Raw genomic sequence first — 23,788 nt, 5'->3', positions numbered from 1 at the left:
GGGACGGGCCCGGCTCCGCGCCGCAGGCCTGGGGGAGTCGCGGACGGTCAGACCCCGAGGCGAGTCGCCGGAGCTGGGCCGGCGGGGATCGCGCGCAAGTGGGTCCCGGGGCGGAGGAGGCCGCAGGACCGCTCGGCTGAGACGCACAGTAGAGCAGCAGGTGACCGGCTTATACTAGATCCGGGAGGGATTAAGGTCAGAGGGGCCAAGTCGGGTGCGAGGCTGGGATAGCAACACTGGGTGGGGATGGGGGAGGCGGGTAGCAAGGGCCCCGCTTCCCGGAGGACCATGGAAGTGTAAAGACTTTTGAGGACCTGGGCCCCATTCCGGGGCGGAAAAGAGGTTGTTTACATGGACCCGTTACTGGCCTGCTGCTGCAACGTGTGGATGCGCTGCCCGGCCATTTCCAGGAGCAACGCCTTGTCCAGCGAGCGGCGCAGAGGGTGCTAATGATGGGAAAGAAAAGGAAAATTCAGTCCAGACTGGTCTGGTATCCAGTCACAATCAGAAACAACTGTGTGCATGTCGGGATTCATCTCAGGCCCTCCCAGGCTCCAGGAGGGGTAGTTTTCATCAGACTAAAGAGCCCGGGCAACACGGGGGAAGAGAGTGGAAATATCTCCCTATTACTTCAGGGGAGCGCTCACAAAAGCGTTGGGGACCCTGACAGCACAGGGAGAGGAAGAACGCAGGACCGAGAGTAGAGGATGGGAATGATTTCCTAGCCTCAGCAGTGAGCACTATCACCAGGGTGGGACAGGTGCCAGGGGTGTTGTTCTCACCTTGTGACCCTGGCTCATGCCCTCCAGGAGCAGTCTCTTTAGTTCGTTCAGACAGTGGATGATTCAGTCGTTGTCTCTCAATCAATGGTTTGATCTGAGGATGGGTAGGGATTTCCATTAATACAGGAAATGGATTGAATGGAGCTGTTACCTTGTGTGGGGGAAGAGCGAGGAGGTCAGACAATAAGATACCAACTGACATAGCCTAGCTATCGATGCAGCCAAGCCAGACCCTGAGGCGGCCTGGGGGCTTTTGCTTACCTTTTTGCAGACCACATGTTTTGGCTGCTCCAGATGTACTTTACTCCAGGCACAATTTCTCTGCACTCACATCTTTGAGGTCTGTCTCTTAGATAGAAATTTGAAATTATTCCCCAATCATTCCTCTCTTCATAGTCACTTTACAGGAGACCCAGTGCAGCTGTCATATCCCTTTACCAGCTCTCTACTAATTCCAAGGTGCCCCGGTCTCTTGTCTCCCTTCCCTCCACACCAATGGCAGCCAATGAGCTTTTTGCCCGTCACAAGGAGGAAAGGGTGTTTACAGAAATATGAAAGAAGAAAAGTCCCAAGGACAGAAGAGGAGACGAAGAGGGAAATATGAAATGTACAAAAGGGGATTTATATATGGCCATCCAGCTGCTCCTTTGGGGATGGGAGATAAAAGAGGCTCAGAAAAATATAAAGGGGGTGAATACAGACAAAACAGGAGGCTATTGAGAGGGTAGCTACAGCAACAGGTGGAATATGTGTATGGGAAATGGGATGCAATACCTTTTCTTCAAGGGTTTGAAATTCCAACTTTTTATAAAAGTACAAGAATCATGAATCCTATTCAGGTCACAGGGGCTTCCAGGGAAACATTAACACAGCCATGTCATTTGAACTGAGTGCTTTGTGGGAGATATTTAATAAAAAGAATCAGTAAGTCAGTAGAGTAAGCCCTTGGGGCTGCTAAAGACCTCAAAGACACCAGTACTTGCCTCACAGAACTTAATCTACACAGTACAATGCCTGCTGCATTTCAGATTCAGTAAAATAAAGGCTCCAAAAGGAAGAAAAATAAACTTTGGGGTAAGCAGGACATCTGAATATATTGTGTGTGTAACTACTGCAATGGTGGGCAGAGGGGAAAGGCCTGGAGAGGTGGATGACTGATTGAGAGACTGAATGGCTATAGACTCAACGGTTCTCAATTTTTTTTTTCACGGACCACTTGAAAATTGCTGAGGGTCTCGGCGAACCACTTAATGATCTTTCCCAGTGTTGTTGTACCATTAGCTAACTATTGTAAAGCGCTTTGGATAAAAGCGCTATATAATAAAAACTTAATAATAATTGTTTTTTTATTCTATAAATAAAAGCACACAACTCATATTTTAATATCAGTAGTCTTACCTTTCTAATGTGATGAATGTGCCCTCTCTCCCCCACTGTGGCAGTCCCCGAGCTGGGGTTGGGAAGGAGTGGGGATTCTTCCCCGCCACAGCAGGCACAGAGCTGAGGCTGGGAAGGAGGGCCGTCTCTCTCCGGCAGCCGCAGTCCTGGAGCTGGGGAAAGTTGCCTCTTTCTCTGGCTGCCACAGCCCTGCACATCCCAAATTCCCCCCACCCCCTCTTCTCATCCCATTACCCCCTCTCACCTACCTTCTATTCCCCCCAAGGCCACCATCTCACCTTACATGTGTGTCTTCTCCAGGGTCCAGGCACCTAATTAGCGGAGCCACGCCGGCGTGGCCTCGCTAATTAGGTGGGTGGCCCTTCATTCTGTTGTGTGCGGCCGCCCAAACACGCACCTTAGAAGGAACTATCTGCGGACCACCTGAATGGAGATCGGGGACCACTGGTGGTCCACGGATCACAGTTTGAGAATCTCTGATATAGACAGATAAATTAATATATAGATTGTTCTGTATCCTGCCTCTAATAGTAACCAGTGCCAGATGCTTCAACAACAGGTGCAGGAAACCCGCTAGTGATCAATTATGGAATAACCGTCTCTCTTGTTTTGTATTCTGTCTAACATAAGCTCAGATGTCCAATCCTGTTTTGTCTCTTATAGAGTTAGAAGTGTGAAACACCTGGCCATATTGATGTATGTGGTCTGCGCAGCACAGTCACATTCTGCACAATTTAAGTTTTATTTTTTTAAATACATTTTTTGTCCTCAGATAAAACATTGAAAATGTGACCTGAATGTAAACTGCTGTAGGGATGTCATCCTGAGGCTGCAGACAGCCTAAAACAAAAACTCAAAGGTGTAAACTGCCTCACTCCATTAATATCAATGGTGTGTTAACATTAAAGCCTAATCATTATGTTTTAAATGTCAATTATTTGCCAATAATTTTAGAAGATGAATGAGAATAAAACCCACTGGGAGGGTACTGCATGGAAGGAAATACAGAAATATGAAACAAGAAAAGTCCCAAGGACAGAAGAGACAAAGAAAGAATGGAGGATGGGAGAGAAAAGGGAGCAGAGTAAGGCATTGAACAAATATAGATAATGAAAAGATTAGGTTATACATAAACATTCTACCCTGGTTTTCTGTGGATAACTCTCACTGTTATCAATGGGAGATCAGCTGTGGATGGAGGCAAATATTTTATCCTAAGTTTATATACCAGCCCAGCCCACACACTATAATTAAAAACAGAACTTGGCCCTCTCTACAGAATGAGGGAAACCCCTCTGCTAGGCGCTTGGTCTCCAAGAACTCACGGGACAGTAAAGTTTCCTTTTATCAGTTTTAAATGTGCTACCTTTCTATTTCACTGACTGTCCCTTGTTATTATATGAGTGGGTAAATATGGGTGCCCAATTTACCTTCACTAAGTTGCTCATTAGCCTGGTTGCCTCCATTCATCTCTTTGCTAAACTGAACAGTCCTAGTCTTTTCAGTCTCATGGAAGTTTCTTCTGGTCTTTTATCACTGAATCCCTTCTATTTCTTCCATATCATTCTTGAGATATGGTAGCCTGAATTAACAAAATGTTCCAGGTGAAGGTGTCCCATTCATTTCTGTAATTGCACAATAGTGTCCGTATTTTTTTCCATCCCATTCTCTACAATTCATTGTCTTTTTTTGACAGTTGCAGCATAGTGAACAGAGGTTTTCATTGTCTCCATAATGATTCAGATGGAATATACAGCAAGAATCATGGGATAATAGAATCATAGAAGATTAGGGTTGGAAGGGACCTCAAGAGGTCATCTAGTCCAACCCCATGCTCAAAGCAGGACCAACCCCAACTAAATCATCCCAGCCAGGGCTTTGTCAAGCCGGGCCTTACAAACCTCTAAGGATGGAGAATCCACCACCTCCCTAGGTAACCCATTCCAGTGCTTCACCACCCTCCTAGTGAAATAGTTTTTCCTAATATCCACCCTAGACCTTTTCCACTGTAACTTGAGACCATTGTTCCTTGTTCTGTCATCTGGCATCACTGAGAACAACCGAGCTTCATCCTCTTTGGAACCCCCTTCAGGTAGTTGAAGGATGCTTTCAAATCCCCCCTCAATCTTCTTTTCTGCAGACTAAATAAGCCCAGTTCCCTCAGCCTCTCCTCATAAGCCATGTGCCCCAGCCCCCTAATCATTTTCAGAACATACTCTCTATTCCTCTGCCCAAAGGCATTCACCTTACCAGAAGTGCCATAAGACCCAGACCACGTTCTGCCACCTTAACACTAGCTCCCTCAATCTAGCTTTTACCACAAACCTCTTTAACCAAACTACCGTTGCTATTAGTTGTGAATGTTTGGTGTAGTAATGTCTTGGGCTCGAAGGAGGTAGTTTAGTAAGGAGGGTGATGGAAGGTGGCTTCCCTAGGAGGTCATGGTCATGGTCAAGGTTGTGGTAAGTGGTCATAATGGTCACTCTGGTCTTTAAAATCTATGACTTTTCAATGCTTAAGTATTTTCCCTGAGTAAATACAGTTAATTGAGAACCCTACAAGGTGTATGAGAAGTTCAATTTATTTATTTCAGTGTGCATTATATTGCATTGGTCTGCACTGAATTTTGTGGTGCTATCTGGTCACCCTATCATGTTTAGGTTCCTCTGATGTTCTGCATAATACTCTGTGGTCTTGAGTAAACTCAATTTAAACAATAATTTTGTGTAATCTGCAAAGTTTTGTAACCTCACTGCCCACCTTCCTATTCCAGAAATTGTATTAATATCTTGTACAGAGCCAGATCACCCCACTGCTAATGAAAATTAACTCTTTTTCTCTTCTCTTTGTTTTCTCTCTTAGCTTCTTTCTAATGCATGACAGAACTTCATATCTCATCCCATGATTACTTAGTTTTCTTTGGCTTGTCTACATAGTGGGGTAATGCACTCTATGGGGGTGTGATTTCTTAAATTCACTAATGTATTGCAATTAATTGGTCCATGTAGACCCTGCTGGTGTGCTTCAATGTAGTGCTGTTTGAAATAATGTTAAAGCACACTTGGGAACCTTAAGTGCAGAGCAGCAGGGTCTACACAGATAAGTTAATGTGCAGCATGTTAGTGCACTTAAGATATCACACACCCCGTGCATTACCCCACTATGTAGACAAGCCTTAGTAGCTTCTGACATGGGGACTTTGTCAAAATCTTTCTGAAAATCCAAATGAATTATAGAAACTGGTTCTTCCTTTATCAACTATTTTGCTGACACATTCAAAAAATTCTAATAGATTAGAAATGTGGTTTTCCTTTGCAGATACTGTAGTGTATAGTCTCTAGCATATCATGTTTGTCTTAGGCTAGTGCTGAATCGGCGGGTAGAAATCGATCTCTCGGGGATCAAATTATCGCGTCTCATCGGGACACGACAATCGATCCCCGAATCGACGCTCTTACTCCACCAGCGGAGGTGGGAGTAAGCGCCGTCGACGGGGAGCCGCGGAGGTCGATTTTGCCGCCATCCACACAGCGGGGTAAGTCGGCTCCGATAGGTCGAATTCAGCTACGCTATTCACGTAGCTGAATTTGCATATCTTAAATCGACCCGACCCCCCCCCCCCCCCCGTAGTGAAGACCTGCCCTTAGGCTAGGTCTACACTACCCGCCTGAATCGGCGGGTAGAAATCGATCTCTCGGGGATCAAATTATCGCGTCTTGTCGGGACGCGACAATCGATCCCCGAATCGACGCTCTTACTCCACCAGCGGAGGTGGAAGTAAGCGCCGTCGACAGGGAGCCGCGGAGGTCGATTTTGCTGCCGTCCTCACAGCGGGGTAAGTCGGCTCCGATAGGTCGAATTCAGCTACGCTATTCGCGTAGCTGAATTTGCATATCTTAAATCGACCCCCCCCCCCCGTAGTGAAGACCTGCCCTAAGTGTTTTACAATTCTGTTTTTAATTATTTTAATTTTCCTGAGTTTGAGATACTGCTAATTCCTGGCTCATCCCTAGCCTCTTTAATAAAATTAGCTGCATTTGCTTCTTTCCAGGACCCCCATAATAGCTGGTTTTAATGAGCCCCTTAATTCTTCAATTCCTTCAGAATTCTTGGATAAATTCACTTACAAAAAAAATCTTAATTAAAACATGATGATGCTGTCACACAGCAGTGCCTTTTCATTGTGCCCTTTCAGGATGTGGGACTTCAAAATGCCAAACTCATCCCTTTTGGAGTGATTAATATTTCCCTAAACTCTGGGAAACTAATTTTAGGAAAACTCATAATGCATAGTTACCCTCTTTCATTGTGGTTGTGAAGTTGGAAACAACCAGTTCAGTGTGTCCAGCATGATCTGTGTAGTTCTTGCCAGGGACTTGTGGGGTAGGAGAGCTTAAGCATTTCAGGTTTTCTAATGTTTGAGTTTGGGGATCTGAGATCCCACATTTCAGAAAGGTAGAAGGAGCAGAAGGCACTTGGTTGAACAGCAACCTTAACTCAGTTTCAGGGAAGTTATTTGTAAGTGAATTTTATTTGTATTTTAATCATATGAATGAGCCAGGCTGTCAGGGGTTCTGACATGTCAGGAAAATGGTTTTATTCACTTGTGGATGGGATATAAAGTTTTCACCGACCATCTTAGATGTTGCCTTGAGTTTCCAACTTTCCCTCAGTATCATCTTTGACAGTGCTTCAGAAAAAATCCACTGCTGGAGAGAGCCTGCATACACAGTGGCTCTTAAGAGCTAACATCAAATGAGACAGCCCAGTCACTACTGAATTCATATATTCCCAAGCCAGAAGATGCACAGATTACAAGGCCAGGAGGGACCAGTGTGATTGTCACACTGTCTGGAGTGGTTCACGACTGAGTTCCTACTTCAGAGCAGACTGTCAAAAACAGGGCAGATACCCCAAATTGATGGTATGTTCTATAATTAGATGTCACCAAACCAGTTACAAATGTGAACTCCTGGATCTACTGTAACAGTTTCACCATGGAGTCCGACAGTCCCCTTAGACTCTCCAGTCTATCTTGCCACTCAAGCGGACTGGGCTTAGTGATAATCGGTCATTTATTCCAAAAATCTCAGCATATTTAGGTTGCTTCCAGTCCCAAGAGACCAGTCACTTACCCCAGATTGACTGGTACCCTAGATCTTACACCAAAGACAATGCCTATAGCCAGTCCTGTAATAAACTAAAGGTTTATTGACTAGGAAAAAGAAATGGGTTATTTACAGATTAAAACAAGCAAACATATACACAGCAACGAGTTACCATCTAAATCCTAAAAGTGACAGAGTTGTAGTGATCTGTCAATTCAAAGTGGCTTTCAGGGCAGACCCAGGAGGTAACCCTTGGGGGATCTCTGTCTTCAGTGGTGTCTCTGGCCATATTGGATTAGGAAAGGGATATTGACCAGTTTATTGAAAATGATACTTTCGGTCCTTTTACAATATCAAACGAAAGGTTCAATCTAGAGATTAAGAAGGAGTAGCACTTTAAACATGCCATCTGTTTGGCCCTGATGCCTGCACTTCCCCTGATCCATGTGAACTGCTTTCATTCCTCCAAATATTATCCTGATTGCAAGACCTAGGATAACACTATAGGCACACCTGGCCAGCAAATTTGAATTAAACACAGATTCCCTATAAAAGAAATGGGAGGAGGAACTAGGCCAATTATTCTCTGCTAACCAATGGAAACGAATTTTAGTCAGTGCTATAAACTGTTCCTCCATTTAAGATTAATCCAGCAGAAAATCATATAGAGGATGCTTTGAACTCCTCTCCAACCATTCAAAATAGTCAGACAAATGTTGGCACTGTGATTCAGTAGGTACTAACTGAACCCATATGCTTTGGGAATGCTCCTACACCTGTATGCTTTGAACAGAAATTAATTTCAGAGTTAATTTTTTCCTATCAACTAAAATTGTGTTACAAGCTAAACATGCAATTTTAAACCTAATAGATGTTAATTGGAAGCTTTGAATAAATCTGAAAAACTTTGGTTAAACAGAGCACTAGTAATTGCTAAAAGACTAATACTACAAAAATGGACCAACAATTGAAGATTGGAGCATAGACTTCATAAGCTTGGCCACCATGGAACGAATTGTAGACTGTAACAGAAATACCAAAGAAAAATTTTCAGAGATATGGGATGCTTTCCTGGAAGTATCTGAATGATCCTGTTAAATGCATGTCCCCCTCCTCCCCATCGTTTTCTTCTCCTCTTTACCCACTTCCTTCCCTCGCTGTCTCTATCCCTCTCCTCTGAAATTGCAGTGAGCAAACAGCTGGCAAAAGGAATTTACAAGCTGAATTGTTTGTTTTTTCCCCTCTTTCTACCTCTCGGGGATAGCTAGTTAGAAAGTCTCTGTTACCTGAGCAGCCTGAGCTGAGTGCATCCCAGTTTCAGTGAACTGCAGAGGGGGTGTGACCCAGCACAAGAAAACAGGAAAATGAGTACCAGGGACGTAGCTAACAAACTAGAACTGGCCAGATTAGAAGCAGAAGAAAATGAAAGGAAACATCAGAGACTGCTCCAATTAAACGAAAAAGAGATGGAGCTAAAAGAAAAAGAGATGGAGCTGAAAGAAAAAGAGAGAGGAAGCATGAACTGGAATTAGCACGGGCTAGGCCGGATATACCAGCCAATCCTAGCAACCCCTCTCCAGGTACCACTTCCCATCCCAGAAAATTCCCCACCTACAAGGCAGGCGATGATACTGAGGCCTTCTTAGAAAATTTTGAAAGGGCCTGCCTTGGGTACAGCATCACTACAGACCATTACATGGTAGAGCTGAGGCCGCAGCTCAGTGGACCCTTCATAGAATCATAGAATATCAGAGTTGGAAGGGACCTCAAGAGGTCATCTAGTCCAACCCCCTGCTCAAAGCAGGACCAATTCCCAGCTAAATCATCCCAGCCAGGGCTTTGTCAAGCCGGGCCTTAAAAACCTCCAAGGAAGGAGACTCCACCACCTCCCTAGGTAATGCATTCCAGTGTTTCACCACCCTCCTAGTGAAATAGTTTTTCCTGATATCCAACCTGGACCTCCCCCACTGCAACTTGAGACCATTGCTCCTTGTTCTGTTATCTGCCACCACTGAGAACAGCCGAGCTCCATCCTCTTTGGAACCCCCCTTCAGGTAGTTGAAGGCTGCTATCAAATCCCCCCTCATTCTTCTCTTCTGGAGACTAAACAATCCCAGTTCCCTCAGCCTCTCCTCATAAGTCATGTGCTCCAGACCCCTAATCATTTTTGTTGCCCTCCGCTGGACTCTTTCCAATTTTTCCACATCCTTCTTGTAGTGTGGGGCCCAAAACTGGACACAGTATTCCAGATGAGGCCTCACCAATGTCGAATAAAGGGGAATGATCACGTTCCTCGATCTGCTGGCAATGCCCCTACTTATACAGCCCAAAATGCCGTTAGCCTTCTTGGCAACAAGAGCACACTGTTGACTCATATCCAGCTTCTCGTCCACTGTGACCCCTAGGTCCTTTTCTGCAGAACTGCTACCTAGCCATTCGGACCCTAGTCTGTAGCAGTGCATGGGATTCTTCCATCCTAAGTGCAGGAATCTGCACTTGTCCTTGTTGAACCTCATCAGGTTTTTTTTGGCCCAATCCTCTAATTTGTCTAGGTCCCTCTGTATCCGATCCCTATCCTCTAGTGTATCTACCACGCCTCCTAGTTTAGTGTCATCTGCAAACTTGCTGAGAGTGCAGTCCACACCATCCTCCAGATCATTAATAAAGATATTAAACAAAACCGGCCCCAGGACCGACCCTTGGGGCACTCCGCTTGAAACCGGCTGCCAACTAGACATGGAGCCATTGATCACTACCCGTTGAGCCCGACGATCTAGCCAGCTTTCTATCCACCTTACAGTCCATTCATCCAGCCCATACTTCTTTAATTTGGCGGCAAGAATACTGTGGGAGACCGTATCAAAAGCTTTGCTAAAGTCAAGGAATAACACATCCACTGCTTTCCCCTCATCCACAGAGCCAGTTATCTCATCATAGAAGGTAATTAGGTTAGTCAGACACGACTTCCCCTTCGTGAATCCATGCTGACTGTTCCTGATCACTTTCCTCTCCTCTAAATGTTTCATAATTGATTCCTTGAGGACCTGCTCCATGATTTTTCCAGGGACTGAGGTGAGGCTGACTGGCCTGTAGTTCCCCGGATCCTCCTCCTTCCCTTTTTTAAAGATGGGCACTACATTAGCCTTTTTCCAGTCATCTGGGACCTCCCCCGATCGCCATGAGTTTTCAAAAATAATGGCTAATGGCTCTGCAATCTCATCCGCCAACTCCTTTAGCACCCTCGGATGCAGCGCATCCGGCCCCATGGACTTGTGCACGTCCAGTTTTTCTAAATAGTCCCGAACCACTTCTTTCTCCACAGAGGGCTGGTCACCTTCTCCCCATGCTGTACTGCCCAGTTCAGCAATCTGGGAGCTGACCTTGTGCGTGAAGACAGAGGCAAAAAAAGCATTGAGTACATTAGCTTTTTCCACATCCTTGGTCACTAGGTTGCCTCCCTCATTCAGTAAGGGGCCCACACTTTCCTTGACTTTCTTCTTCTTGCTAACATACCTGAAGAAACCTTTCTTGTTACTCTTAACATCTCTTGCTAACTGCAACTCCAAGTGTGATTTGGCCTTCCTGATTTCACTCCTGCATGCCTGAGCAATATTTTTATACTCCTCCCTGGTCATTTGTCCAATCTTCCACTTCTTGTAAGCTTCTTTGTTGCGTTTAAGATCAGCAAGGATTTGACTGTTTAGCCAAGCTGGTCGCCTGCCATATTTACTATTCTTTCTACACATCGGGATGGTTTGTTCCTGCAACCTCAATAAGGATTCTTTAAAATACAGCCAGCTCTCCTGGACCCCTTTGCGCTTCATGTTATTCTCCCAGGGGATCCTGCCCATCTGTTCCCTGAGGGAGTCAAAGTCTGCTTTTCTGAAGTCCAGGGTCCGTATTCTGCTGATCTCCTTTCTTCCTTGTGTCAGGATCCTGAACTCGACCATCTCGTGGTCACTGCCTCCCAGGTTCCCATCCACTTTTGCTTCCCCTACTAATTCTTCCCTGTTTGTGAGCAGCAGATCAAGAAAAGCTCTGCCCCTAGTTGGTTCCTCCAGCACTTGCACCAGGAAATTGTCCCCTACACTTTCCAAAAATTTCCTGGATTGTCTGTGCACCGCTGTATTGCTCTCCCAACAGATATCAGGGTGATTAAAGTCTCCCATGAGAACCAGGGCCTGCGATCTAGCAACTTCTGCTAGTTGCCAGAAGAAAGCCTCGTCCACCTCATCCCCCTGGTCTGGTGGTCTATAGCAGACTCCAACCACGACATCACCCTTGTTGCTCACACTTCTCAACTTTATCCAGAGACTCTCAGGTTTTTCTGCAGTTTCATACCGGAGCTCTGAGCAGTCATACTCCTCTCTTACATACAACGCAACTCCCCCACCTTTTCTGCCCTGCCTGTCCTTCCTGAACAGTTTATATCCATCCATGACAGTACTCCAGTCATGTGAGTTATCCCACCAAGTCTCTGTTATTCCAATCACATCATAGTTCCCTGACTGTGCCAGGACTTCCAGTTCTCCCTGCTTGTTTCCCAGGCTTCTTGCATTTGTGTATAGGCACTTAAGATAACTCATCGATCGTCCCTCTTTCTCAGCATGAGACAGGAGTCCTCCCCTCTTGCGCTCTCCTGCTTGTGCTTCCTCCCAGGATCCCATTTCCCCACTTACCTCAGGGCTTTGGTCTCCTTCCCCCGGTGAACCTAGTTTAAAGCCCTCCTCACTAGGTTAGCCAGCCTGCTGGTGAAGATGCTCTTCCCTCTCTTCATTAGGTGGAGCCCGTCTCTGCCTAGCACTCCTCCTTTTTGGAACACCATCCCATGGTCGAAGAATCCAAAGCCTTCTCTCTGACACCACCTGCGTAGCCACTCGTTGACTTCCACGATTCGACGGTCTCTACCCCGGCCTTTTCCTTGCACAGGGAGGATGGACGAGAACACCACTTGCGCCTCAAACTCCTTTATCCTTCTTCCCAGAGCCACGTAGTCTGCAGTGATCCGCTCAAGGTCATTCTTGGCAGTATCATTGGTGCCCACGTGGAGAAGCAGGAAGGGGTAGCAATCCGAGGGCTTGATGAGTCTCGGCAGTCTCTCCGTCACATCGTGTATCCTAGCTCCTGGCAAGCAGCAGACCTCTCGGTTTTCCCGGTCAGGGCGGCAGATAGATGACTCAGTCCCCCTGAGGAGGGAGTCCCCGACCACCACCACCCTCCTCCTCCTCTTGGGAGTGGTGGTCGTGGAACCCCCATCCCTAGGACAGTGCATCTTTTGCCTTCCAATCGGTGGAGTATCCTTCTGCTCCCTTCCCTCAGATGGGTCATCTAGTCCACTCTCCGCATTAGTACCTGTAGAGAGAACATGGAAACGATTGCTCACCTGTATCTCCATTGCTGGTGCATGGACGCTCCTCTTTCTCCTTCTGGAGGTCACATGCTGCCAAACCTGTTCACAATCCTTCTGTCCCTGCTGCGCCTGCTCTGAATCTTCAGAACATTGTGGCCGGAGAAGCATCTCCTGACGTCTGTCCAGGAAATCTTCATTTTCCCTTACGCAACGCAGAGTCGATACTCGTTTCTCCAGGCCTCGAACCTTCTCTTTCAATATGGAGACCAGCTTGCACTTTGTACAGACAAAGTCGCTTCTGTCCTGTGGAAGAAAGACAAACATGGCACAACCTGTGCAGGTTACAACAGCTGATCGCTCACCTTCCATATCACTGTCCTCTTAGGAGCTTCCTCAACTGTTGCAGGAACTACTCAGGGAAACCTGCAGATGAAAGCCTCAGTGAGCTCTCCCAAAGCGAACTCCCAGGCAAACTCCCGCCGTTAGCCTCTGCTGTTCGCCGCTCAGCTGGTTCGCTGCTGACTGCCCTTATATACCAGTCAGGCCCACTCAAGGCCCACCTGGAACAAAGCACTCCCAATTCACACTTTTCAAACAAACAAGCAAGCAAACAAGCACACGGTCAAACTGACCAACTGTCCCAGCAGCAGGCACTCAGATACTCACCAACACAGCCCCCCTAATGCAGCACTTAGCGTACCTCCTCTCGGACAGCTCCCAGGCAAACTCCCGCTGTTAGCCTCTGCTGTTCGCCTTAGCAGAGATGGCGGCTGAAATGCCTAAGGAACACATGAACAGTTATGAACTTTTTAAAAACAAGGCCAGAATTAGAATGGGGCTAACACCTGAGCATGCCCGTCGGCAGTTCAGAGCCTTAAGGTGGAAATCCGATGTGTCATTTACCCGACATGCCTACCACATTGGGAAAAATTGGGATGCCTGGATATCAGGAGCAAATGTTAAATCTACGGAAGAGTTGCCCTTCCTAATGCAAATGGAGCAGTTTTTAGAGGGTGTTCCTGAGGAAATAGAAAGGTACATCCTAGATGGGAAGCCCAAAACTGTAACTGAGGCAGGGGAGATTGGAGCCAAATGGGTGGAGGTGGCAGAAAAGAAAAAAAAACTAGTAGCAGTTGGAGCGAATATCAGAAGGGGCAACCCGAAACAAAACCTTACCACTGGGGACAACCCAAGGCCCCACCTACATCCCAAGGGAAACCCCAGACACCTTCTCACCCCACCACACCAGTCTCCACCAACCAACATCGTCCCAGTGATACCTTAGCAGGGCGATGTTTTAAATGTAATGAACTGGGACATATAAAGGCTCACTGCCCCAAGAACCCCAACCGATTACAGTTCATTACACCACAATCACAGCAAAGATCCCCAGGCCCAGATGCCTCTCTCATACCCTCGGAGCGAAGGGAAACCTTGAGAGTGGGCGGAAAGAAGGTTATCGCGTGGAGGGACACTGGGGCACAAGTGTCGACTATCCACCAATCCCTAGTGGACCCCAAACTCATCAACCCAGAGGCTCCAGTGACAATTCAACCCTTCATGTCACAGTCTCTAACCTTGCCTACAGCCAAGTTGCATGTCCAGTACAAGGGCTGGTCAGGAATGTGGACTTTTGCAGTCTATGACAATTATCCCATCCCCATGCTGCTGGGGGAAGACTTGGCCAACCATGTAAAGTTAGCCAAGAGGGTGGGAATAGTCATGCGCAGCCAGGCTAAGCAAGCTTCCACCCCCATCCCTGTTCCTGAGCCGTCCACCAGGGCCCCGTCTGTGTTACCAGAGACCCAGCCAAAGGTGGTGGAACCGGATCCCCTGCCAACGACTGGAACAGCCGTAGTGGATCCAATCCCAGAGACCCAGCCAAAGCCAGTCCCAGAACCGGAACTGGCAACGCAACCAGCACCAGAACCATTGCCAGCACTGAGTCCAGCGCTTGCAAACCCGTCTACAACTCCAAAGCCAGAGGGCACTAGCGAGCCTGAACTGGCAGAAGCAGCAGATAACCCTACCCAAGAGGCTCAGCCAGAGCCTGAAATACAACATAGTGCACCAGCGGACAGCGGTTCACAGTCAATGGAAACAGCCCCAGCACCTGCATCACTTCCAGAGGGACCAAGCCCAAGTCCACAGTCCAAGGAGGAACTGATGTCTCCAGCATCAAGGGAACAGTTCCAGGCCGAGCAGGAAGCAGATGACAGCCTTCAGAAAGCTTGGGCGGCGGCACGGCACCCCCTCTCAGCTCTTCTAACCGATCCCGGTTTGTGGTAGAACAAGGACTTTTATACAAGGAGACTCTTTCTGGTGGACACCAGGAAGACTGGCATCCTCAAAGACAGTTGGTAGTTCCCACTAAGTATCGGGTAAAGCTCTTGAGCTTAGCCCATGATCATCCCAGTGGCCATTCTGGGGTGAACAGAACCAAAGACCGGTTGGGGAAGTCCTTCCACTGGGAGGGAATGGGCAAGGACGTTGCTAATTATGTCCGGTCTTGTGAGGCGTGCCAACGAGTAGGAAAGCCCCAAGACCAGGTCAAAGCCCCTCTCCAGCCACTACCCATAATTGAGGTCCCATTTCAGCGAGTAGCTGTGGATATTCTGGGTCCTTTCCCAAAGAAGACACCCAGAGGAAAGCAGTACATATTGACTTTCATGGATTTTGCTACCCGATGGCCGGAAGCAGTACCCTTAAGCAACACCAGGGTTAAAAGTGTGTGCCAGGCATTAGCAGACATTTTTGCCAGGGTAGGTTGGCCCTCCGACATCCTTACAGATTCGGGAACTAATTTCTTGGCAGGGACCATGGAAAACCTGTGGGAAGCTCATGGGGTGAATCACTTGGTTGCCACCCCTTACCACCATCAAACCAATGACCTGGTGGAAAGGTTTAATGGAACTTTGGGGGCCATGTTCATTCATAAATGAACACTCCAATGATTGGGACTTAGTGTTGCAGCAGTTGCTTTTTGCCTACAGGGCTGCACCACATCCCAGTTTAGGGTTTTCACCAGTTGAACTTGTGTATGGCCGCAAGGTTAAGGGGCCATTACAGTTGGTGAAGCAGCAATGGGAGGGGTTTACGCCTTCTCCAGGAACTAACATTCTAGATTTTGTAAGCAACCTACAAAGCACCCTCCGACACTCTTTAGCCCTTGCTAAAGAAAACCTAAAGGATGCTCAGGAAGAGCAAAAGGCCTGGTATGATAAACATTCCCGAGAACGGTCCTTCAAAGTAGGAGACCAAGTCATGGTCTTAAAGGCGCTCCAGGCCCATAAAATGGAAGCGTCGTGGGAAGGACCATTCACGGTCCAGGAGCGCCTAGGAGCTGTTAACTATAGATTCATAGATTCATAGATTATAGGACTGGAAGGGACCTCGAGAGGTCATCGAGTCCAGTCCCCTGCCCGCATGGCAGGACCAAATACTGTCTAGACCATCCCTGATAGACATTTATCTAACCTACTCTTAAATATCTCCAGAGACGGAGATTCCACAACCTCCCTAGGCAATTTGTTCCAGTGTTTAACCACCCTGACAGTTAGGAACTTTTTCCTAATGTCCAACCTAGACCTCCCTTGCTGCAGTTTAAACCCATTGTTTCTGGTTCTATCCTTAGAGGCTAAGGTGAACAAGTTCTCTCCCTCCTCCTTATGACACCCTTTTAGATACCTGTAAACTGCTATCATGTCCCCATGTCTCATAGCATCCCCCACCTCCAACATAAAGCCTAAGGTATACCATGTTCATTCTCTTAAGCCCTTTTATTCCAGAGAATTAAAGGTTTCCCAGTTTACAGCCGAGGAAACAGATGACGCGGAGTGGCCTGAAGGTGTCTTCTACGAAGGAAAAAGGGATGGTGGCATGGAAGAGGTGAACCTCTCCGCGACACTTGGACGTCTGCAGCGGCAGTAGATCAAGGAGCTGTGCACTAGCTTTGCGCCAATGTTCTCAGCCACTCCAGGATGGACCGAACGGGCATACCACTCTATTGACACAGGTAATGCTCACCCAATTAGAACCCCGCCCTACCAGCAGTCACCTCATGCCCAAACTGCTATAAAAAAGGAGATCCAGGACATGCTACAGATGGGTATAATCCGCCCCTCTAAGAGTGCATGGGCATCTCCAGTGGTTCTAGTTCCCAAACCCAATGGGGAAATACGCTTTTGCGTGGACTACCGTAAGCTAAATGCTGTAACTCGTCCTGACAACTATCCAATGCCACGCACAGATGAGCTATTGGAGAAATTGGGACATGCCCAATTCATCTCTACTTTAGACTTAACCAAGGGGTACTGGCAAGTACCACTAGATGAACCCGCCAAGGAAAGGTCAGCCTTCGTCACCCAGGCAGGGGTGTATGAATTCAATGTACTCCCTTTTGGGCTGCGAAATGCACCTGCCACCTTCCAAAGACTTGAGGATGTCTTTGGACATCCCCCAGCCAGCAGTTCATGTGCAGCTCAGGCCTGCCATAATAATCAACATCCTCCACAACACACCTTTCAAAGTCTCCTAGCGGGATTGGGAGACTCTGCAGTTGCCTACCTCGATGATGTGGCCATTTTTTCTGATTCATGGGCAGAACACCTGGAGCACCTGGAAAAAGTCTTCGAGCGCATCAGGCAGGCAGGATTAACTGTTAAGGCTAAAAAGTGTCAAATAGGCCAAAACAGAGTGACTTACCTGGGGCACCAGGTGGGTCAAGGAACTATAAATCCCCTACAGGCCAAAGTGGCCTGTTCTAAAGTCAAAGAAACAGGTCCAATCCTTCTTAGGCTTGGCCGAATATTATAGGTGATTTGTACCACACTACAGCCAAATCGCCGCCCCGCTGACAGACCTAACCAGAAAGAAACAGCCAAATGCAGTTCAGTGGACTGAGTGTTAAAAGGCCTTTAACCGGCTTAAGGCGACACTCATGTCTGACCCTGTGCTAAGGGCCCCAGACTTTGACAAACCGTTCCTAGTAACCACAGATGCATCCGAGTGGGGCGTGAGAGCAGTTTTAATGCAGGAAGGACTGGATCAAGAATTCCATCCTGTTGTGTTTTTCAGCAAGAAACTGTCTGAGAGGGAAAGCCACTGGTCAATCAGCGAAAAGGAATGCTACGCCATTGTGTACGCGCTGGAAAAGCTACGCCCATACGTTTGGGGACGGCGTTTCCAACTACGAACAGATCATGCTGCGCTACAGTGGCTTCATACCGCCAAGGGGAATAACAAAAAACTTCTTCGGTGGAGTTTAGCTCTCCAAGATTTTGATTTTGAAATACAACACATTTCAGGAGCTTCTAACAAAGTGGCTGATGCACCGTCCCGGGAAAGTTTCCCAGAATCAACTGGTTAAACATTGTTCTTGGAGTGTGGAACATATTGTTAGTTTTTATATAATCAGTAGCATGTCTAAAGGTGCATGTGTCTTATTAACTCTGTTTTCTCCTAGAGCTCCAGGAAGAAATCACAGCCAGTGTGGAACCGGCTGTCCAACACTATCTGTGATTTGGGGGGCGTGTCATAACTATAAAGGGAAGGGTAACAGCCCTCCTGTGTACAGTACCATAAAATCTCTCCTGGCCAGAGACTCCAAAATCCTTTTACCTGTAAAGGGTTAAAAAGCTCAGGTAGCCTGGCTGACACCTGACCCAAAGGACCAATAAGGGGACACGATACTTTCAAATCTTGGTGGGGGGAAAGCTTTTGTTTGTGCTCTTTGTTTTGGGGGTTCGTTCGCTCTTGGGACTGAGAGGGACCAGACATCAATCCAGGTTCTCCAAATCTTTCTGAACAAGTCTCTCATATTTCAAACTTGTAAGTAAACAGCCAGGCAAGGCGTGTTAGTTTTTATCTTTGTTTTCTCAACTTGTAAATGTACCTTTTTGCTCGAGTGTTTATCTCTGTTTGCTGTAACTTTGAACCTAAGGCTAGAGGGGGGTCCTCTGGACTCTTTAAGCTTGATTACCCTGTAAAGTTATTTTCCATCCTGATTTTACAGAGATGATTTTTACCTTTTTCTTTAATTAAAAGCCTTCTTTTTAAGAACCTGATTGATTTTTCCTTGTTTTTAGATCCAAGGGGGTTGGATCATGATCCACCAGGAGTTGGTGGGAGAAAGGAGGGGGATGGTTAATTTCTCCTTGTTTTAAGATCCAAGGGGTTTGGATCTGTATTCACCAGGGAATTGGTGAAGAGTCTCTCAAGGCTACCCAGGGAAGGGAATTAGCACTTTGGGAGTGGTGGCAGTGGACCAGATCTAAGCTGGTAGTTCAGCTTAGAAGTTTTCATGCAGGCCCCCACATTTGTACCCTAAAGTTCAGAGTGGGAAAGCAGCCTTGACAGCTTCTATTCTTTATCTTAATAATGTTTCTTTAACTAATTGGATTTTATTAAACAAATTCAGTTTATTTGTAAATTGTGTAATACAAATAATTGATTTTATATTTTAATAATTCATGCTATATATATATATATATATATATATAATTAAATGTTTTACATGTAGCTAAAATTAGGTAGCAAATGGTTAATATATTCTGAGAAGTTATGGATTATGGGAAGTTTATGCATAATTATTTGTTTTTCTGTGTGTGTGTATATATATATATATATATACACAATTAATTAAGTAAGTAATTAAATATTAGTAGGAAAAAAACTCACAAGACACACACACACACAGAAAAAACAAATGATTATGCATAAACTTCCCATAATCTATAACTTCTCAGAATATATTAACCATTTGCTACCTAATAGCATGAATTAAAAGGAAGAATGTATACAAGCTTCAAGCAGGGACATTCTTCCTGAACCTAGGGATTATTATTGATGATACGCAAAAAACAGTACTGATTCTGGGGACCCAGCCTATCCATTGCTCCCCAGGCTCATCAAGCTGTACACCTACCATCTCAATAACACCAAAAGCAGAATCAATTACCAGCTCAGCAGATGCAGAATGACAGTTGGATGTGCATTTAGTGGGCTGAAGGGACTCTGGCGGTGTTTACGTACTAGGTTGGATCTCAGTGAGAGTAAATATCCCAATGGTTATAGCTGCCTCTTGTGTCCTGCATAATATCTGAGAGTCAAAGGAGGAAAAGCTGCCCCCAGAATGGACGTGGAACTGTTGTCTGCTGACTTTAAACAGCCAGACACAAGGGCCATCACAAGAGTTTAATGTGGAGCTATGTAGTTGAGGGAGGCTTTGACAGAACATTTTTATGGTCAGCCAGAGTAGTGTTCTGTGCTAGACTGTTCTTTGGGCCTGGAGCTTTGGGTGCTGTTAGGAATTGTGTGGTGCTTGCCATATAAATATGACTGTATTTTCCTAATCTATGCAGTGATGTTGTAGCTGTCTCAAACAACCCCACAATTTCTCAAAGCTCATCATCAGAAGCAAGCTCCCCACAGACCAGGAAGCACCAACTGAAAGCAGTGCCAGATCCTGCCAGAACAACAGGTATCATAGGCTGAGGGAGGCTGTTCCTCCCGAAACAGACAGGTGTGGCCCCTGCCTATGCTATGCCCCAGGACCCTCCTTCCTGCTTGCTCGGCACAGCTCCAGTCTCCCTGTGGGGTGGCACCAGCTTTGGCCGTGCGACCTGCCCTCCCTATGCTCTGGGGCTGGGAGGGGAGGGGGGCTGCGGCCACACCACCAGCTCTCCGATCGCTCCGGGACAGGGGGGGATGCAGCCGCACCACCCACCCTCCTGCCCCGATTCCATGGGTATGTGCCTAGGATAATGGCACTGAATATTAGCTCTATTTTCCACAGGCAGTGGTGATTTTGGCTGATATCTCACACCTGATGGTAACAAAGGCACAGAGGGCACTGCTGCTACTGGTGTCCCGTCTTCCCTCTAAGTTGTGTGGCCACGTGGCCGCCCAAGAGTCAATCAAGTGCTGCACACTTGATTAGCAGAGCCCCTCCCCCTGTTGCTCTGCAGCTGCATTGCTCCTACCCTCTGCCTTGGAGCCCTTGGCCAGCTGCTCCTAGGACAACCTCCTGCTTGCTGTGCAGAGCCAGGGGAGGAGGGGCATGGTGCTGATGTCAGGGTGTCCCCATCCCCCCGCCCATGTACCCCATCGCCGCAGAGCAGGGGAGGGGGGACAGGGCTCAGAAGCTGGATGGAGCTGTTGGCAGGTGCTGCAGTCTGAACAAGCCTTCTGGTGAGTGCCTTAAAGAGAGCGAACGGTCTCTCATAGACTTCCTCAGCAGCCAACACACACACAGACAGTCTCTGTGTGTGTGTCTCTCTCTCTCTGACACACACACACACACACACACAGACAGACAGACTCTCTGTCTCACTGTAGCAGGGCATCACCCCTACTCCAGTTTGGAACGGGTTAAAACCAGCCCTGGGAAAGGGCTTCCCCGGGGAGCCAATCACGAGTGGGCTTGAGGCAGCCAATCAGGGCCCGGCTGGGCCAGTATAAGAAAGGCTCCTGGGGAGAAGGAGGTGAGTCTTGCTCCAGCAATGGAGCAAGAAGGACCTAGCTGCTTGGTAGAGACAAGGGTACCTTGGCCAGAGCAGTATTGGGAAAGAGCAGGCTGAGCTGGGGAGCTCTGGCCTGGCAACCTCCCAGGCTGAGGCCTTGTGGCAAAGGCCTGAGGTACTAGGGCTGCAGGGAGGCAGCCAGAGTAAGAAAAGGCAGCAGGCCTAACCCCTTGCCAGTGATAATTGGCCATTTCAGACTGCAATTTGCCCCTGAGAGAAGGGGCTAGATGATGACTGGCAGTAGCCACTGAGGCAAGGTGGGTATAGGGGGGTTGGGGTTCCCCAATGCCCCAACTCCAACTCTGGTGAGCAGTAGGGGGTCCCAGCCTATCGCAGGGCCATCTGCGCCCAAGGCGGGCCTAGTGGCCAAAGATCTGTTAGGCTGACCAGCACCACAGAGGCCTGGCTGCAGGCAAATCTTGCCAAGACACCGGTTCAGACGACCAAGCCAGTTATGGGACAGTGGAATGTCCCCGGTTCCTGGACTGCAGGTGTCGTTCCCCTTCACCACAGCCAAGGACCCTGGTACTGCAACCTCAGTCTCTGGCCAGGAAGCCCAGCTATCCGACACCACCATCCCCGCCTACCAGACATGGAACTCCGGAGTCACGATGCCAATCCCCGTACTCTCAGTACTAACTGTCCTCCTGCTGGAGATCGCCAATACGCCAGTCGCCATCACCTCGCAGATCTCCCAGGCATCGATCCTCTCCAGCACGAGACCATTCCTGGTTGCGGCGCCAGTCACCAGGACTCCGGTACCATTCTTTGGGCAGGCACTGGCCCTCACCTTCCCCGTACCGGTCGCCAATGAGAGTCAGTCGACAGACTCAGTCTTCCACAGCCCCGCCCTGGTCACCAGAAGGATAGTGGTCCGGGTCGAAGGGACAGTTCAGCCCTTCCCCTGTAGAGGGTGAATAGTCTCCTAGCCGGGAACCCAGCAAGGCGCATGCGGCATCGGCATAGGGTCAAGGACAATGGCCTGCCCAGTGGCAATACTGGAACCCGTGAGGGGTGCCTGTTATGCTGGAACTATTCTGCCACTGCTCCTCCCAGGCTGCATCACACAAGTTACTGCCGGCACACCCAGCACCGGTGTCGGAGCAAGGGACTAAATCCGAAGCGGCAACTTTGTGGGAGGCTCCAGCAGTACCCTCTGGCAGTATAGTCATCCTCATCGTCCCCAGATGAGGCAGTGGCGAGGCCCTCGCAAACCTAGTCCCTACCCCCAATGACTTCAGGAAGCACCAAGCCCTACTTAAAAGGGTGGTGGCCAACCTGAACTTGGAGGTTAAGGAGCTAGCTGAGAAACCCGATGACCTCTTCAATGTCATTCCCTCCTCTGCCCCAACCCGGGTCGCATTGCCCGTTCACCCAGGGGTCCTAAAGATCGCCAAGTTGGTGGGGCAGACCCCATCTTCCATTCCGCCCATGTCCAAGGAGGCAGAAAAGAAGTACTATGCCCCTGCCAAGGGGAATGAATACCTTTACACGCACTGTCCTGCGGGGGTCCCTGGTCATGTCTGCTGTCAACGAAAGGGCCAAGCAGGGACAGGCAAAGTGGCACCCCCAAAAATAAAGATGCCAAGAGATTGGACTTATTTGGCAGAAAAATTTACTCAACACCCAGCTTCCGATTTAGGATCTCTAGTGATCAGGATCTACTTGGCAGATACAATTTCAACCTGTGTGACTCTGTCAGCAAGTTCAAAGAAAGCCTCCCACAGGATCAGGTGCAGGAGTTCACCACTCTGGTGGAAGAGGGCAAGGTGTCCAGAGTGGTCACCTCTGCGATAGTCATGAGGTGCAGCTCCTGGTTACAGACCTCCGGGCTGTTCCAGGAGATGCAAACTACTCTCCAGGACCTCCCTTTTGAGGAAACAGGGCTATTCTTGGAGCTAACTGATGCAAGACTCCATTGCCTTAAAGACTCCCGGGCCACCGTCTGCTCCTTGGGCCTGCATACTCCTCAGCAGGCTAGAAAGTTGTTCTGCCCTCCACTGTTGTCAAGATCTTGGGATACCCCTCATTCCGGCTCCTACAAAAAGGACAAAGATGGCTGTGACGTTCCCCTCCAGTGTTATCCGGACTGGTGATCTGCTAGGTCACTCCAATCCTTGACTCTGGGAGCCAGCCTTACCCTGCTCTGCTGTGAGAACCCTCACTCCTGGGCTGTTCACGCACAGCCTCTGGCATGTAAGCTGCTCCCAGCTACTTGCAAGTGAATGACACTAGCCGATATCTCCAGTCCCAGACACAACCCTAGGAACCTCCATCTTGCAGTGTCCCATTATGCCCGCTGGATGCTGCAAGCTTATATGAGTTCGTCAGTTTAACAAATAAATTGATATGTACCAGGCTTGTTATCCCAAGGGGAGTCTCTGACATGCTTCAAACCAAATGCACTGCTTCAGGTAGAATAAACAAATACATTTATTAACTACAAAGGTAGATTTTAAGTGATTATAAGTCAAAGCACAACAAGTCAGATTTGGTCAAATGAAATAAAAGCAAAACCATTCTAAGCTGATCTTAACCACTTTCAATGCCCTTACAAACTTAGATGCTTCACACCACAGGCTGGCTGGTTGCCCTTCAGCCAGGCTTTCCCCTTTGATCAGCGCTTCA

General features: G+C 47.9%; 1 long non-coding RNA gene across 1 annotated transcript; it reads left to right on the top strand.

The window, feature by feature from the left end:
• Positions 1-26: 26 nt before the first annotated feature.
• Positions 27-18,698, top strand: LOC122174155 (uncharacterized). The gene is made up of 3 exons (XR_010598907.1): positions 27-160; positions 16,427-16,653; positions 17,715-18,698. It is a non-coding gene; the product is annotated as an uncharacterized LOC122174155 (long non-coding RNA).
• Positions 18,699-23,788: the final 5,090 nt, after the last annotated feature.

Source organism: Chrysemys picta, chromosome 1 (genome assembly GCF_011386835.1).
Source record: "Chrysemys picta bellii isolate R12L10 chromosome 1, ASM1138683v2, whole genome shotgun sequence".
Taxonomy (NCBI): Eukaryota; Metazoa; Chordata; order Testudines; family Emydidae; genus Chrysemys; species Chrysemys picta.
Note: the sequence above shows the minus strand (reverse complement) of the source record. Positions and strands in the feature narration are given on the sequence as shown.